The sequence below is a fragment of the Ictalurus punctatus genome, chromosome 19 (assembly GCF_001660625.3).
Source record: "Ictalurus punctatus breed USDA103 chromosome 19, Coco_2.0, whole genome shotgun sequence".
Taxonomy (NCBI): Eukaryota; Metazoa; Chordata; class Actinopteri; order Siluriformes; family Ictaluridae; genus Ictalurus; species Ictalurus punctatus.
Window position 1 is genome coordinate 2275186 of NC_030434.2, and position 6220 is coordinate 2281405.

The following is a 6220-nucleotide window of genomic DNA, read 5'->3' on the forward strand; positions in this document are numbered from 1 at the left end:
CGTTTCGTTTTTAAAAACAGTTAAATAAGTCGATTGATTAATAAAAAAGCAAACACATATCTTTATATAAAACACACAAAATAAAAAACCACTTAAGCATCCTCTCTTTTCCAAGATCGGGGGTGAGTCCTTACCAAGGGCGCCCATCACACTGCTCTCCAGCCACGGCCGAGGCCCGTCACTTCCGGTGCCCAGAGGAGATCCTCTACCCTCCGGCTCGCTGCTCCCGTAGCCTTTGCAGGTGAGGGCGCATCTACGAGCGGCCAGGGTCGGTGGCGGCCGGGACCTTTCTCGTGCAACCCCGGCCCCCTCCTCCGAATGTCGCCGCGCGGTACCCCTGCAGCGTGGACTTCGCCATCTGCTCGCTCGCGTGGAGGGGCACCGTCACGCGTTTCCCCACCAGCAGGTTTCTGGTGGTCCAGATGGCATCCTTCACGGCGTTGAGGGTGAGCCAGAGCGTGGTGAACCTCTGCGCCGTTAGGCCCTTCGAGCCTGGGCCCACCCCGAGGATGGCGAGCTTGTAGTCCATCTGGACCCCACCTGCCGGCAGGCACGGGAAATACAGGGGGCCGGTCTTGGTCCACTGGTCCCGCGCGGCGCCGCACTCCCATAAGAGGTGTCGCACGGTCTCCGGCGCGTTGCATCCGGGTCGTGGGCAGATGGGGTTGGAGCCCATGCCCCGGGAGTGCATGACCGCCCTGACCGGGAGAATCTCGTGGGCCACCATCCATGACAGGTCCTTGTGCCTGTTCTGAAGAGCAGGGTGGGCGGCGTTCTTCCAAACTTGTTTGGCCTCACTTAGAGTGAGGCCGGGGACTGGACTCACAGGTTCCCGATCCTGAACGAGAGAGAGAAGAGACCTGTGGTTAGTTAAAACGGAGACATCTTCTCCTTCTAAAACATTTTTCTTTAAAAACTTCTTAATAAAATCATGTTCTTTTGTCAAATTAAAAGACACCGGCGTTTTAAGGTCTACAGGTAAAATTTTAAGGCTTCGTAGGTACGACCCCATCCAGAAACGGGTCATGGCCGCTGTCTTGCTCTCTCTGGACGGGGCCACGGCGTACGCGATGTGGAGGGCGGTGAAACGGCTGCCTAAAAACAGGTGGGGGTCCGGGAGGCCTTTCCCGCCGTTTTCCGGTCTCTTCTTCACGACCTCCCTCTTCACTCTCTCCCACTTGGACCCCCAGATGAAGTAAAACACCGTCCTCTCTAGCTCTAAAAGAAAGTGTCGTGGGGGACTAAAAACAGAACACACCAATAACATCAAAGGTAAAATCACTGCTTTAAAAATTAAAACTTTACCTTCGAAAGTCATCTGTCTCAGTCCCCAAAAGCCCAGTTTTTGCCTGACTTTCCCTAACACGTCGGCCCAGTTTTCACGTCCTCCACCCTCTTTGTCAAATTTGACCCCTAAAATCCGTAGGTCGGTTTTAAAAACCAATTCCAGTCCGCCTGTGTCCACGTCACCCCACGGCCCGAAGAGCTGGGCCTCGGACTTGCTCCTGTTCAGCTTGGCGCCCGAGGCCCGACCGTACCAGTCAGTCAGGTCCATTGCTCTTCGCATGGATAAAACGTCCGTGGCTAAAAGGGTTACGTCGTCCATATATAAAACGCACGTCGCGGTCAGTCCACCCGTCCCAGGCACTTCGAGTCCTTTGATCCATTTATCCCTTCTCAAGATCTGTGCCAGTGGCTCGATGCAAGCCACATACAGGAGGGGAGATAAAGGACACCCCTGACGGACGCCACTGCGGATATTCACCGCCTTGGACACGTGCCCGTTAACCAACATTCTACTGACTATGCCCTTGTACAGTAATCCCACCCAGGCTATGAACCTATCAGGGAACCCCATTTTGTCCAGTACCTGAAACAGGAACTGATGCGAGACTCGGTCGAATGCTTTCTCAAAATCTAGGTTCAGGACCGCTAGCCGGATGTTTCTGTCTCTCGCGTAACAGATGACGTCTCTGATCAGTACCAGGCTGTCGGTGATCTTCCTCCCTGGCACAGCGCATGCTTGATCCGGGTGGATCACGTCCTCTAAAACGGTCGACATACGTGCAGATAAAATCTTGCTAAAAGGTTTACAATCGAAATTTAAAAGCGTGATGGGTCTCCAGTTCCTGAGGTCTGTCTTGTCACCTTTCTTATGTAGTAGTGACACTATCCCTGCTCTAAAGCTGTCCGGAAGTCTGTCCAAGGTCTCAAATTCTTTAAAAACAGTGAGTAAGTCATGTGCTAAAATGTCCCAGAAAGTCAGATAAAATTCTAGGGGGAGTCCATCCATCCCTGGGGACTTCCCCCTTTTAAAACCTTTTAAAGAACTTTGCATTTCTAAAACCGTAAAATCCTGGGATAAAAGCACTGCTTCACTGTTGACCCTGTTATCTAAAAAGGCTAAAACTTCCTCTAAGGTGTCTTTGTGTACGTATTTTTCACTGTATAGATCGCTATAAAATTCCTCCACCCCACCTAAAATCTCGGCTGTTGTTCTTAGCTCTCGTCCTCCATTTTTTATTGTGGTAATTGTATTACCCCTTGAAACAATCTTTTTAAAAAAATATCTCGTACACTTTTCTCCTTCTTCCACCTCTCTCTCCCTGCTTCTTAAAATGACCCCCTTACTTTGTATGTCTGATAAAACACGCATTTCATTTTTTACTTCTTTGATCTCGTCAGTAAAATCAATCCCACAGTTAAAAAAGTTAAAATATCTCTGCAGTCTTTTTTGCAGTCCCATCATGCACCTTTTTTCCCTGTTTTTCTTTTCTTTTCCTACCTTCTTAAAAAATCTTTTTGTCCGTTCCTTTATCATCTCCCACCACTGTGCTCGTGACTCATAAAAGTCCTGGAGGGTCTGCCATTGGCTGAACTGCTCCCTATACTCTCTGACTACTTCTTTATCTTCTAACACTGAGCAGTTCAGCCTCCAGAGCCCTCCTCCTACCGTCACACCAGTGGACAGTGACAGGGTGCAGGACAGCATCATGTGGTCAGAAAAGAAGAGAGGGGTCAGTGTAGCATCGGTCGGCGGGCAGTCCCGTGTAAAAACATAGTCGATCCGAGAGGCTCTGGTGCCATCACCACTGAACCAGGTGAAGCCCTCCTCTCTTTGATGCAACGTTTTAAAACAGTCGACTAGTTTAAAATCTTTAACTAATCCTTGGAGTAAAACCGATGTTTTGTCTACTACGCACTCCCCTGTTACCCTTTTCCTATCCTTAGCTGTTAAAATACAATTAAAATCTCCTGCTACGATTAAAGGAACCCTCCCTAGCATGTGGGACTGCAGGTCTTCTAAAAGTTCATACCTTTCATTTTTTTCAGTAAAACCATACACATTAAGAACAGTAAAATCCCTATCTAAAAAGGTCAGATTGGCTAAGAGTGCCCGTCCATCTCTCACCACTGTGCTGCCCTTCACCGCGATGTTGGGGTTATTTATTAAAATGGCGACACCATCACATTTATTAAAATTGGAACCACTCCACAACGAGGGTCCCGGGGTCCACACATCTTCCCATTTCCTATAATTATATAAAAAGGGCAGAGCACATTCCTGTAATAAAATCACATCTGACTTAAAAGATTTTAAAAGGGATAATACACTCTGTGCTCTCAGGGTGGACCTCACACTTCTCACATTGATGGTACAGATTGTGAGGGCCATGAGCAGTATGGTAAAAAGGTATAAAACAGTGTTAAAAACATGCAGAGACAACGTTAAAACCAATTAAAGGCATATTATTTCTTGTGACACTTGCTCTTCCTTTATCTCAGTGGGCCTGGGTTCAGGAGGGCAAGTGTCTGCTGCCGCACGGGCCGCGGAGGCAACCTCTCGCGGCTCCTTTGGCGACGATGTTCTCAGCTGGAGGTGCAAGAAAGAAACCTCATTTGGGGGCTCTGAGGGCCATAAGCGGTTCAGGTCTTCCGAGGAAGAACTGTCCCGCCTATGCTCTGCCCTCAGTTTCTTCTCCTCTGTTACCAACAGAGGAGATCCCGCAGGTCTTTTCTGCACCTGAGCATTCGGGAGAGGACTGTCTGACTCACTCTCCCCAGATACCACACTTAACTCTGAAACTGTCTCCATGGAGGAAGCCGTCCCTTCCTCCCCTTCCGCCATTTCCTGTACTTTATTTTGCGGGGAGGGGGGGGCTTCCTCCCTCTGGTTTGCTGACTCCGCCCCTAAGGCCGCCCCACTTACCCGTATCTGCTCAGGCCCTGAAGCTGACGGGAGAGCTGGCTCTCCCGCCAAAACCACAGGGCCCGCCTCCTTCTCCGTTGTTTGCTCGGTTTGTTGCGTTTGTGGGGCGGCCATCTTGTTACTTTTCAGTTTGTTGGCAAAGCTCTTAGGGCAATCTCTGTAGAGGTGGTTTGTCTCCCCACACAGATTGCACCGTCTGCCAATGGTGCACTCATCGAAAACGTGACCAATTTCTCTACATTTTCCGCATATTATTTCCTGGCACGCGTCGGCTAGATGTCCCATTCTCCCACACTTACGGCAGAGTTTGGGCATCCCTTGGTAATGGATGTAGCCTCTGTTCTCTCCCAACACAATCATGGAAGGCAGATGTCTCAGGCCCTGGTAGCCCCCAGCGTCTTCCCATTGTTTAATGGGAATCCGCCAGGAACAATTCCAGATGCCGTCCTCATCCAACACTTTGACTGGTTGTCCGCGAACAGTGCAAAATCTACCCAGCCATACGCAAATGTCATCTCCAGTCACCGTTTCATTAAACATCCTAACAATCACCGTTTTAAGTGAATTGTCAGAAAGTTTCTCCACGGTGAACATGGAGAAATGGGCCTTACAACCGTCAAACCGTTGCCAGAAATCATTTAGCAGAGAAGCGGTCCTAAAACTAACATCAAATCCTTTGTTCAGGGGCAGAGTCACGAGACAGTTCAGTTCGTCGGGTTTGAAACCAAGAGATTTCTGGATTAGCTTCCTGGAGAAATCAAGCCGTGACATCCCCAGGAGCTTTCCATCCACCTCTTTAAACAAAAAGCGCACGCTGTGGTGCCTCCTCATGCCGGCACGAGCAGCCGACATTTTGGAGGCACCACTAGCCTATAAATAAATAAATAAATAAATAAATAAATAAATAAAGTAAAACAAATACAAAACTAAACGAAATAAATATTTTTTAAACGAAAAAAAGGGAAAAAATTAAATAATTTAATGAATTTGTACTTACCACTTCGCAGATTCACTGGCACGATGTTCCACTCGCCTAGAGAAGCTGAAAAAAAGGGTCCGCACGAATTCTCTCTTTGGATGGTTGTGTCCAAAATCATAAATGGATTAAGGGCAATTGCCACCAAAGAGCCGATCGCTGTCTCACCCGATTGATCTTAGCCAAAAGGCCGAGAAGCGATAACCCGTTATGGCCTCTGGCCTAACGAGCACCAGCTGGCAGAGCCTCCACTCCTGGACGACATGCCTGACCACGCGCTTGAAGACCTTGCGCGGAGAGGATTGAGCAACTAGGCACCACGCCCAACCGACCTTGCATCCCAAAGCCAAACTTCTTCCCTCTCTTACGTTAAACTGTGAAACAAATACAGCTTTGCCTCAGCAAAGCTCACAAAAATAAGTTGAACTCGTCAACGTTCCTCTCCACGGAAATCTTTAGTAAAAGGCGAAAGATTTATGCGTGAATGAAGAGAAACCCGAGCTATACAGGAAGTCAGTCCAGGCCTCCGAAACTCCATCGGAGGCCTAGAAATCCGGTCTAGGGTAGGTTGGCTTGCGCCGGCCCCTTACACCTGCACAGCCTTGATAGCTACAGATGTAGGATTGGTCTAGAGCTGGATGTGGGCTGTGGTTTGTATTAAAACCTAATAGGTCCCCTCCCTTTTCCAATTAAGTACATCTGAAACCTTTACGACTGACACCTGTTCCATTTTGTACAATTAAATACAAGAAATTTTTTTTTTTTTTTTTTTTTTTTTTTTTTTTTAAGTACCATATGTCACTTTGTTTTTTTTCCTACTTTTTTTTTTTTTCCCCCCAATCGTTTAGCATGAATACGTATTCATTCATTCATTCGTTCATTCATTCATTCATTCATTTATTTATTTATTTCCTTCCTCCCTTCCTTCCTTCTTCTTTCATTTGACCCCTTTGAAAAGGTGCACCGTTCCTGGAGGTACTGCAATACCAGGTTGATGCGTGGAGCGGACGGAGCAAGCCCCTCTTCCAGCTCCT

At 48.0% G+C, this 6220-nt stretch overlaps 1 non-coding gene across 1 annotated transcript; it reads right to left on the reverse strand.

Moving 5' to 3' along the window:
• Positions 1-5575: 5575 nt before the first annotated feature.
• Positions 5576-5690, reverse strand: LOC128635492 (U5 spliceosomal RNA). The gene has a single exon (XR_008398465.1). It is a non-coding gene; the product is annotated as a U5 spliceosomal RNA (small nuclear RNA).
• Positions 5691-6220: the final 530 nt, after the last annotated feature.